General features: G+C 35.4%; 2 protein-coding genes and 1 long non-coding RNA gene across 6 annotated transcripts in view; all 3 read right to left on the bottom strand.

Moving 5' to 3' along the window:
• Positions 1–12547, bottom strand: part of LOC106478095 (restin homolog) — a 139184-nt gene that overhangs the window by 51222 nt on the left and 75415 nt on the right. The window lies entirely within an intron of this gene.
• LOC111084931 overlaps positions 1–12547 on the bottom strand; it is a 29803-nt gene that overhangs the window by 11741 nt on the left and 5515 nt on the right. The window lies entirely within an intron of this gene.
• On the bottom strand, positions 9037–9631 carry LOC111084932. Its single transcript, XR_002609815.1, has 3 exons — positions 9403–9631; positions 9256–9259; positions 9037–9050 (listed from the first exon to the last, which is right to left on the bottom strand). It is a non-coding gene; the product is annotated as an uncharacterized LOC111084932 (long non-coding RNA).

A 12547-nucleotide genomic window follows, 5' to 3' on the forward strand; every position in this document is an offset into this window, starting at 1 on the left:
GAACAGGATATTTCTAGAAGGAGGTGGCGTGATACTGGTCACATGACCTCGCTGACGCAACACAAGCATGTCATTGAGAATTACAGTTTGATTTGGTTTGTTTTGAATTTCGCGCAAAGCTACACGAGGACTATCTGTGCTAACCGTCCCAAAGTTAGCACTGAAATACTAGAGGGAAGGCAGCTACTCATCATCAACTCTTTGCCTTCTCTTTTACCAATGAATAGTGGGAATGCCCGTCACATTATAACGCCCCCACGGCTGAAAGGGCAAGCATGTTTGGATGGGACGGGGATTCGAATCCGCAGATTGCGACTCGAGTGCCCTAACCACCCTGGCCAGGCCAGGCCTGAGAATTACAGTGTTGATTTTAGGATACAGAATGCCTCAGTATGGCCTTTTGTAGTAATATGTGTGTGATATACATCATATTTTGACTAATAAGAATTTACCTCACATCACATCAGCCCAATATGGATTTCAAGTAGATAAGTGTACTAAGAATTTGTGTACTGTATCCCAGCCGGCCTGATAACTTCTTATACTCAGCGAAATGCCTCATACAGCAAACCAGGTATAACTGAAATGCTAAATAAATATATATATATATTGTTACGACAGCGAGAGTCACGTGACGCTGGTAACACGTCGTGAGTTTCTAGAAGGATCATGACTGTTTCTGGCAACTCTAGTGTTAGCCAGACGCCCTCTATTTTTGTATATAAGCTCGGCAAATAAAGCGGAGATATAACTGGAGATAGGGAGATATAGAGACAGATAATCGAGTCAAGTGAGCGGTAGTGACCGTAAGTAAAGTGCGTGAATCGTTGGAATTATAGCGTGTGTTTAAGTTAAAGTGACTGTGGAACTTAAGTGTATTGCAAAGTTGTATTGAGAAAGAATAGACTAGTTTTATTTAAGAAAGGACTTGTATCGCTGAAGTTCTTCGGAAATAATTTTTACGGGAAATTAACAAACTAACAGAGACGTAACAATATATATAAGAAGTACGTAATGTGATATCGAGCATATTGTAGATTTATTTGTAACGCTCCGAGATTAAAAAAAGGAGAAATGCAGACCAGGCAACGGAATTAAACTCGAAATATTCTGCTGAAGTGAAAAATGATTGTGTAATACAGACTGCGATATACATTGAAACTAGGTAACACCCTTTATTCATCTACATTTTTAAAAACTATAAAAAATCCCAAATACAAATTCATAAGCTGTGCTAGCTTCACAAATCATTAACGACAGAATTTTACCGTACAGAGATAGTAATCCTTTGTATATTTTCAGATAATTTTACTTTTTTATTCTTTATTATTCGTGCAACGTCATACCCAGCCAAGAAACTCACAGCTAGATGTATAATGAACGACTCAGAATGTATCGACCGCGGTGCTTAATCCTCTTGACAAAACAATGGCCAGAAGAAATCCAAATTCTCCTGATTTTTGTCTCAAGTAACATTACCTTTTTTTTTGTTGGAACAACACATTTGAGGAACTTATTAAGAAATCGGATGTTTGGTGCTCTAATCCTCTGGCATTTGGCAAGTTTAGAAATATTCGTAACCCCATAAATTGTATAATTGTCCGTGATTTCGTTTTCAAGATGGTGATTTTTTCTTTGCCTGTTAGGGCATGAACGAGACTGAGTATTAGGAATAGTGCGAGAAAAATTCTAATAATCTTAACTAAATTCACACAAACATGTTGCAGTGTTATTAACATCATAGACCCTTTATTTTTTATAATCCTGTTATGAGTGTCAAAATCCGTATGTCCAATAACTTGTTTCTTCGGTTAAAATTAGCGATCTAAATGTTATTTTTGTTAAAACATAATTTCTCCTAGGGGCTTTCGAAAGGTTTTTCCTACATTATTGTATAGACGCGACTGCGCTATTCTGCAAAAGCTACAGGATCAATATTTTAATATATTCGCGAACTTCGTTGTTTGTCAGAAACCTGATAGCTGTGTATCAAGTTAGAAAACAAAGACTATGCAGTATTACAAAATACCATTACTAAACCAACACACAAAGAGAAGAAGAAAAATAACACTTAGCCAGAAGCAGTCTATTGAAGTCTCAGAAAAAACACTTGTAAATCTTGAAGGATCAGTTAGGCAAATAAAAAAAACCTCTAGTTCAGCCATTGTTGAAACCTTATATGGTTGTTCTAGAGGTCGAAATCTGCTTACTTTTCCTGGTATAGCCAATCAACGACAGGAAACCAAAAAACTCGGGAAAAGAATTTCGTATTGAATAACGTAACTTTTCTATGAGTCGGCTCCTAAAGCATGCACGCGCAATACATGTACAAAGGAAAAATTATATAGCAATTAACGAATAGAAGTGAACTTGCTGCTTCGTAATATGGTAACATGAAAAAATGGGGAAGTTAATAGACAACATTTCGTAAATAAACAAATATGCATATGTTTAACAATGTATTTTACATCTACATAGGAGTAAATTTCACATTCCTAAAGTATACACATTGAAATAAATTTTGCTTTTGATTATGTTACTCACATATCAATACTTAAACCTGTTTTATGAACAAATATCGGAATGTCACAGCCCAGATACTGGTTTCGATAAGGTAGCTACTGGTCTGTTCTGGTTTAAATGGAGGCTGATAAAGTGCATAAAATAAAATAAAAAATAATAGACGCTTTTATGCGAAGTGAAATTAAACTTATTTTCTGTTTAATCTGTTTTACTTTTGAAACGCGAAAAGCTTGAATCCAGAATAGTGAATGACTTTAACTAGGTAATTACTATTTGGTATTTTCAACCAGAACGCCACCTTATGCACATGTGGGCTATAAGGCAGGTTCAGAGGCTCCAGGGCTCAAGTTAACAGTCCCTCATTTTAAAGTACTGACCATAGAGAAGACAGCCAGTCAGCAGAACCCTCTGCCACAAGGACTTTGTTCGGCTTTAACCCGAATAATGCACCCACACCTGAGAGTACGAAGTGTTCAGCGAAATCGCGGTGTGAACATTGGACCTTAAGATACGCAGCCCAGCACGTTTATCACTAGACCACGCACAGGCACGTAATTAGTTGACAAATATTTTAGAATGTGCGTCAACATGAAGTGCCAACTTATCAAAACAACTGTTACGTGATGATGCAATGATTTCGGCGTTTCTACATCAACAATTTGATATGAAATATTTATTCTTTTTCGCAATGGCAGTTTTTAAAGATAACCTTTTTTAAAAAACGCTTTATTCTTCAGGGTCCACTGAATTTGAGGTCGACTCCGTTCTCTTATCAGTAGTATTTTAATATTATCACAAGCTTTGACTATTGTAGATTCACAATACAGAAAAACAATCATCACGAAAAACACAAACATGTTATGTATTATACCTGAAAAAGCTTCTTTTAAGCAAATATATAAACCTGAAAATTCAAAATATAAGCGTGTCCTGCATAACAACAAAGGACGTACCGATTGACATGTAGTATGATTATGTACACTAGTAACAAATGATAGGGTTTATCCAGCAACGTACATTTCTCTGCGTATATGCTAGTAGCACATATTCCAAATGAATCAGTCAGTCACTATGACAAGCTAGATGTTGAATGATTATGAATGCTCTAATAAAACTCGTAGAAACTCGTCATTTGTGCGACACAGGTTTTTATTTTGTGGCTACACGTAACCATTACGACAAGATTACTATTTTGTATGACTGTTAGATATATAGGACTGTTTCGGTTTTAGTTCAATGTGAGGATTATGATTTAAACAGTTTATATAGCGCCGGTGTCATATATAGTTATTTTTAGAAGCGATATTTTAGGGTAAGTTTGTTTATTTAACTGTTTACGAATTATATGTTGTGTGGTTCAATTGTTATGAACTAGCGATTGTTTACAATAGTGAGATTATTGCGTCTTGTTGATAGAATTTTGTGAGTTTTTCGTTGGTTTAATTGAGTATTGTTGCATCAGAATATATAGTATTGCGTGAAATGTTCTAGACTGTTGTCGGGGTATAAATACGCGTCGAAAAATCGTTATTTAGTTCTAGATTGCGTGATAGCGAGTTTAGTGATAAGGAATGTATATTGAAATTATCATAGACTATATTGTAATAACAGATTAGAGAAGGATAATTCGTCTTGTTAATTGTGTTCTAAAGTAACTGAACCAGTCTGTGTGGATTTTGACGAAAAATTGACAATTATTTAAAGCTCTGAATACAACTGTGGTAACCAACAGTGTAACGAACATTTGTATATACGTTTGATTTGTGTTTAATATATTATTTTTAAATAAAGTGGGCTGTGTTGCTGTTTGTTTATCATTATAATTTATCGCCAAATCACAGACACCTACTGTAAAGACTTGCTTGCTTGTAATTAAATACAAAGCTACACAATGGGCAATCTGTTCTCTGTCCACCACGGGTATCGAAACCCGGTTTCTAGCGTTGTAAGTCCGCAGATATACCGCTGTGCTACTGGGAGGGGGATGTAAAGAATCCGGCCTTAAAAAACTTGACAATGACTATAAATGCCGTGATAAAACTCGTCCAATTCAACCGTTACAACAAGTTTACTGTTCTTCACGACTATAAATACCGTAATAAAACTCGTCCAAATCCAACCAATATGATAAGTTTGTTGTTCTGTAAAAATAAGCTAGTATAATACTTGTAATCTCAGTGCTTATTCGTGAAGGAAATTGTGTGTGTGTGTGTGTGTTCAGTTACCTACACCAGAATACAATCATTGAATACTGACTTACGGAACAGGTTTCGATCCCACGACTTTTAGATTACGAGTCGAGTCTCCTTACAGCCAAACCATGCCACTACAAATGACTACAATTAATATAAATATACATGAACTGTCACTTTGTAAGTGTTTTTATGACTCTTAATTTTCAACTGTGGCTTCGACTAAAAAAACAATACAATACAGCGTATATGTCGACTTCAGAAAATCCATCCCAGTTAGGATTCTGCTATTTTAATTCTGGAAAAATTCGTACATCTACACATACTCACACATTTGTTTATGTTGACCAATATTTTTTTAAGAAAAACAAATTTTATTGATGAATAATAATTTCATTACAGCTTTCACATGACTTGCCTCGCTCATCAACATGGTGACTAGTGCTCCGAGTAGGTAATCAAAAGGTCCAAGGTTCGACCAGAAATATGTTAATGAACATGCTTTGCATTTTCAGAAATGATGGCGTTATGACTGTGAGAATCAATCATTCTATTTGGTTAAAATCTAGTCGCACAGGCGGCGGATGCTGCTGACTGGTTACCTTACCTCTGTTATCTCTATTCTGGAGTTCTAAAAGTTAAGGATGGCTATAGTGAACCTTGGGAAGGGTTTCTGTCCTGGTCGTTTAAACCATTGTGTCGCATAAAATACCAATACCATGTCCCTCATTAACGATTTCTGGAAAACATAAAGTCGTTCTATACTCCCATCGGTGCAATTATTTCTGTTTTCCTTTTTTTTTTTTAGTAATGATTTATGGTTAATTTTTGGTCGACTAAAAGAAGTTTGTTTGTTTCAAATAATCTGGGTAAGCTCTCCCTAATTTTGGACTGATAGACTAAAGGGGAGGCAGCTTGTTAACAGCATCAATCACTAGCTTTTGGGATACTCTAATCGGAGAGTCGGATTTTACCTTCACTCTTATAACGCATCCACGACCTCAGAGTGCAAAGCACGATCCTGCGGCAGAAAACCCTCAGATTTACAGTCCAGTAAGCTATCAATTGATACACACCCAGCCCTATCAAAAGAAGACAAAAGCATTGGCCAAGGCCAAGTCAGCTGCCATTATTCGTTAAAATAATACCTTTAAAAAATGGCAATATTCTCAACCAAAATGACTATTTTTTGTGTTAATTATTGAAATACCGTGTAATAAAGTTATTCCATGCAACGTGAAACATTTTTTTAGTTGTGTCATATATTAAAATAAATTAAGAAGATCTTCATTTCAAAAGCTTGTTTATTGTAATTTTCATTTTTACACTGATGTGGTCTTGTTTATTGTAACTTTCAATTTTACACTGATGTGGTCGTTTTCTAGTTTTAAATATTTTTCGGCCAGAAAAGCAGTCTTATATTGTACATGTGCTTTAAAATATATATATCTACACATGCAATTATCGTTGGAATGTCAAGTTTCATTACGAAAATATATATCAAACTGTACCTTTGCTTATAGCTGTGACTGAGCAATGTGCTTCTGGTTTACAAAGATACCGATACCGAACATAAATGCAGAATGATTAGTACATTTACTTCAAGCACTTATCTATGCCCATTACGAGTTTATAACGAAGGTCTTGATTGTGTTATTGAGAGAAGAAATCGCATTTTCCTCTTAACCTATCTATAAAAGGATATTTCATACAACAGTTTCACATTTTCATAACATTTTTAGAAGATCCAAGTCATCCAATCTTACTGCATTAAATTATGTATATCATTTCTTAAGAATGTGTGTAAAACCTCTACAGTTAGAGCCTTCTAAAACGATTGAAAGGTGTAATCGTCTTGCAGTGTGCCGTGGGAGCTCAATAATTAGCATAATGGGCAGCAAAATTTCACCTTCAAAGAAACATCTGCAAAAAGCACTTAAGGATTTCCACTACATATGAAGAATCACGTTTCAGGATTAAATCCATAGATTTGAAGTGTAATTAGTCTCTTGAAGGTCAAATATAATACCGTTCTTGTGTACGATACGATTCCCGACTGTGACGACGATCTTTCACGTTCTTTTATGAGTTTCTTTCCAAAATATACATTTAGACCTCTTAAGTGGTTTGTGAAAATTAGTCTGATGAAAGTAAAATATCATTGTGACATGTTTAATGCTTTGCTTTAAGTGTTTTCCCTTGGTGTATAATTTTTTGTTGTCGTAGAATGCGCTAATGTGCATTATGATTGGCTAGAATTTAAATTTAAACACAGTAGCGTCTGTTAGTTTCTCACTGTCTAAAAAAGGTGAGAAATTTCATTCTGTTACTCCACAATCGTTTATATTGACATCAAACCTATTTCAATCTGAAAATAATTAAAAATCTACTTCTCTTACAAAGATCCATAAAGTATTCAGTATCAGATAAATAATAGACAAAGACATGGGCTCAAGCCTACTGAAGTGATTAAATAATTCGGAAAATTTTCAACAGACGAAGGATACTATCTGGTCCTGTGGTAAAGCCCTAGGTTTCGGAGCTGGCGAGCCGAGTTTGAATCCGTGCGATACCACATAATATTCCTCGCACTTTAAGTTGTGAGTGCGTTATAAGAGTGAGTCAATCACTTAAGATGAATGGTAGGTGGTAGGGTACTACTGACTGACTGGCTGCATTCCCTCTGTCAATAGTTCAAGATACAGCAGCAGATAGCCTTAGCAGCATTGCCATGAATACAAAATATATTAATGCTATGAACGTAACAAAAATGCAAAATTGTGAAGTTTCAACCTGCTAATCCTACATTCAAAAACGCACACAAGGTAAGTTTCAAGTAAATTTAACCATTATCATGTTATATTTGTTTTAAAATCATTGTATTATTTATTCTTTAGAAATATTATGATATTAGATGATTAACTCTCAAAGTACTGACTTGTTTTCATCGTTTTGAGTAATATCATGTGTTTGTCTGTCACAACGCTCAGTGTAAAGAATTGTCCAGATCATTGGAAGAAATCACCCATTTTCTATATAAAATTCATAGAGAACCCTAGCATTACTCAGCGGGATTAACGACTTTAAACTTTTTATGTGACTCGTGTTATTTGGAATTCTGTAAGCAATAATATTTTGGATCCACGGGAAATTTGGTGCATAAGTAGTTTTATTATTATTATTATTATTTTAATATGGTAGGGTCCATATGGATCCCCTTCGTTAATTGCGGAATAGGACTGGAGAATAAGAGTAATGAAATTATGTGTGTGCCACTGGAAAACGAGGATTAGAGAGTAGAAGTGAAGGTGATGATGAGGAGGGGAAGAAATCATACATTGTTTCCTACTCTTGTTACACCACTGACCTTTAACACAACATTTCTAAAACAAATTGCCATAATCCTTACTTTATGATTTAAATATATAATTCTAAAATTATATATGTTCAATGCACGAAATCTTAGTAGCAATAGTTAGGTGACATGACAGGGCGAAAACGATAAGAAAATAGAATATCTAGAGCATCTAGAGCATAGACAAGAGCTTATATGGCATAAATTTACACCAAACTGAACTTTTTCACGCTTACAATAAGCTCGTTTCCCATTGAAAAATCAAACATTCATATACTATGTGTTGCACACGTTACAGTCTTTAAATATCTACAACATTTCTAAGACATAATTACGTAAACATTATTTCTTGAAATACAAAAGCAGCTCACTCATACACCAAATTCTGTGTATATATTGTCACAGTTTCCCAGTGATATACCAAGGATGAACGTGCAAGTGTATTCTTTTGATGTTTTAACATATGTTACTTGAACCTAATCAGGATTTTGGAAAAGTCACCCGTAATAAATACTGCACGTTAAGAATCATTTAGCAAGTTGTGAAAGTCACACACCACACAATGCCTGGAGAAGACAGACTGACACATATCATAGGGAGAAAAAAAACTAACATGAGTATTAATATGTTCTTTGACAAGTTTAGAGACTAACTGCAGAGAACTTACCCTGTAAACAAGAAAGTAATAAGAAAAGAAAATTCAGTAAAAACCATTCCAGCACGAAAAATTATAAACTATAAAGTTGGATTAGGAGGAAGAAGAGAAGCGTAAATAACTTTTGCAGGCACTGAATTTTTTTACCCCCGTTTGATAGTACAATCTAGTTGAAATTTCATATAAAGAAAAACCTGTGGGACGTTCCTCCCATGTTGAAATGCGCTATACTGTAAGTTATAGCACAGCCCCTGCTAGTGGCAAGCGACCAGTCCAGAAGGTTAGTTATATCAAGGCTAAAGAGCCTCGACATGCCACTGCACAGCTCCTGCTATTGGCAAGCGATTAGTACAGAGAGCTAGTTCAATTAAGCCTTAAGAACCTAACATGCTGCTGCATAGCCTCTGCAAGCGACCACTCCAGATGATTAGTAACACCGAGGCTTAAGAACCTCGACATACCACTACATAGCTCCTGCTGCCGGCAAGCGCCATGTCTAGAGGGCTAGTCCTACGAAGGTTTAAGAACACTTCCCTCTAGTAGAAAGCGATCAGTCTGGAGAGTTGATTATACCAAGGCTTAATAACCTCGACAAGTTACTGTACAACTCCTTGTAGTATTAAGTGAACATTTCAGACAGTTAGTTAAAACAAGACTCGGGAACCTTGACAAGTTACTGCTAGTGGCAAGCAAACAGTCCAGAGAGTTATTCATACCAAGGTTTGAGAACCTCGAAGTGCTAATACACAGCTCCTGCTAGTGGCAAGCGACGGATATATACACTGAATGGTCACAAGTAAATAGACACCTAATTTTTCGTCATTTAACTGATTTATGCTAACTAATTTGGGTTCACAAAGTACTATGTAAATGAAAATGGTCCGCACACTAATTATTTTGTGCTACAACATGCCTAGAACTCAAGGTTCTCTCGAATTGTCAGATTTTGTTAGAAGAAGGATAGTTGGTCAAGCAGATGGTGGAATAAGTCAGCGTCAAATTTCGCAGAATTTGGGAATACTGCTTACGACAGTCAACAGAATCATCGTGCAGTTCAGGAAACACGGCAAGGAAACAACTGAGCAGCGTCCGAGTCGTTTTGGTCCATCGGATAGGACAAAAAGGGCTGTCAAGAGGAGCATCGAAATGGATCCCAGATTAACGACCGCAGAAGTGGCCAAAGTTGGTGAGCCCGAAACCTGTTCAACGGACTCTCCACAAATTGGGTTATCGTTGCAGAGCAGCTACATGGAAGCCCTTATTAAGACCTGCCAACATAGTCAGACGAAAGAAGTGGGCAAGTGATATGATGACCAAGCCTCTGGACTTTTGGAAGACCGTATTGTTCTCAGACGAATTAAGATTCGCTCAATTTTCGGACAGTGGAAGGATATGGGTCTGGAGAATGCCTCACCAAGAGTTTTTGCTCAACAGATTGCAGCCAACTGTGAAGCATGGTGGTTTCAGCGTGATGGTTTGGGGAGCTGTTTGGGTTGGTAGGAGATCGAGCTTAGTGGAGTGCGTTGGCAACATAAATTTTGCGAAATACGTCGAAATATTGGAGGAAGGAGCTGGATACCATTTTCTTCCTGCCACTTTTGGGTGTTTCTAGCAGTGTGACACGGTGCTCCATCTTCCTGGAACAACGTTGTGTTCTTGTCCACGAAACCCGAGGAATAAAGTGGCAAGAAAGTTGCCCTGGCCGAGCCAATCTCCTGACATGAACCTCATCGAAAACCTCTGGGCCATAGTCGACCGGCAAGTCAAGAAACAACCAAAAAAACCAACTTCGAAGAGCGATCTACTCCAGGTTTTGAAGCAAGAGTGGGCGAAAATCCCACAATTTTAAATTGACGAGATGATTCTCACGATGCCCTAAAGGATCAACGAACTTCACGAAGCAAAAGGAAGATCTACTAGATATTAATTAAATTATAAATATATTAATTCATGTGAATATGACTGAAAATTTTCATTTTTTTCTGAAATGGTGGTGTCTATTTACTTGTGACCATGCTGTGTATAGTGGTTGAAACAAGAATTGTCTAAAGTACTTATTAACTATATAAAGGTGAGAGAAAATATTTATGTTATGGGTCTGTACAAAGTTGTATCCGATTCAATAATCTTGTTAGGTATTTGTATGTTAGTTATCCTCCTGGGTGGTCGGGATGTATTGGTGGTATAAGTGTAAAAGTGAATGGTATTTATTTCTTTAAGTGAATGTTACTTGTTGAACCACATATTGTCAATCCACAATGTATAACAGATTCTGCTAAATATGCATAAATTATTATTTTTTATTAATTGGTAAAATATTCTATATCCTCCATAATTTTACTGTAATAGGTCTTAACTTATTGCAAATCATATTTATATGTTTAGACCAACTATAAACATCATCTATATTTAGCCCTAAGTATGTCTTAGTATTAAAGATTTCTAGATACATACATTTACAATGAGAATAGTGCTTATAATTTACAAATATATGTATATATTTATTAATAAATCTTCGATAATGAATCTGTAAACGTTTTTTGTTAATAATATTTGTATATTGTGAGTGTTTGTTTTGTTTGAAGTTAAGCACAAAGCTATATAATGGGCTATCTGTGGTCTGCCCACCACGGGTATCGAAACCCGGTTTCTAGCGTTGTAAGTCCACAGAATACCGCTGTGCCACTGGGGGCATATTGTGAGTGAATTATCATAGTTTTTGTTTTATTAGTATTCATATATATATATATATTTCATTTATATTAAGCCAATATTTTAATTGTTCGATTCCCCTCGTTGGACACAGCAGATAGCCCGATGTGGCTTTGCTATAAGAAAACACACACACACACATTCAATATCTTAATTTATTGAAATCAACTTGTAACATTTCTTTGCCAACTTCCACATAAACATGACTTATAATTAAAACTGTCTGAATATTGATATATTTTACTCTTTAAACCTATATTTACAATATCATTAACATATAAATTAAATAGTAGTGAATCCAAAACAGAACCTTGTGAAACACCATATTTTATAGTCACTCATTATTTCTTTGATTCTTGTTATTACAACCATATAACTCAAATAATTCATGAAACAGTTATGTAACTTTCCCTTTATACCCATCATTTATAGTTTATCCAGCAGTATTTTATGGTTTCGTGTATCAAAATGTCTAGCTAAATCAAAAAATAATACAAGTACCTATTTATTTGTATCTAATTGCAAATTGCAAGTCGAGCGCCCTAACCACCTGGCCATGCCGAGTTCGTTTTAAGTATCTTAATTGCATAATATCAATTCCTGGTTCTTTGTATCCATTAAATTGACCATATTAATAACTTAATTCTTCTTCTGTTATTGGAGGAAAATGTATTGTATTAGTCTGCGAGATTACCCTCTCAAAATAATTTTATAAATTTATAACGGAGTTATTATTATTATTTTCATTATTATGATTACTTTTTAGAGTATTTATCTTATTAATAAACTCTCTATTAAAATTACTTGCTAAATCTGTATTACTTATATTGGTACTGATAAAATTTCGCTTTATGTTTTCTTCAAGTGATCCATCACTAACATGATTATTTGCTAATTTATTAATGCATTTCCAAGTTTCTTTCATTTTACCCTGAATGCGAAAAAAAAAAATGTCATATAATGATTCGCCCCCAGTGGCACAGCAGTATGTCCGTGGACTTACAACGCTAGAATCCGGGTTTCGATACCCGTGGTGGGCATAAGACAGGTAGCCCACTGTGTAGCTTTGTGCTTAATTACAAACAAACAAAATATAATGATTCTTTGTTG

This window comes from Limulus polyphemus, unplaced genomic scaffold (assembly GCF_000517525.1).
Source record: "Limulus polyphemus unplaced genomic scaffold, Limulus_polyphemus-2.1.2 Scaffold8, whole genome shotgun sequence".
NCBI lineage: Eukaryota > Metazoa > Arthropoda > Merostomata > Xiphosura > Limulidae > Limulus > Limulus polyphemus.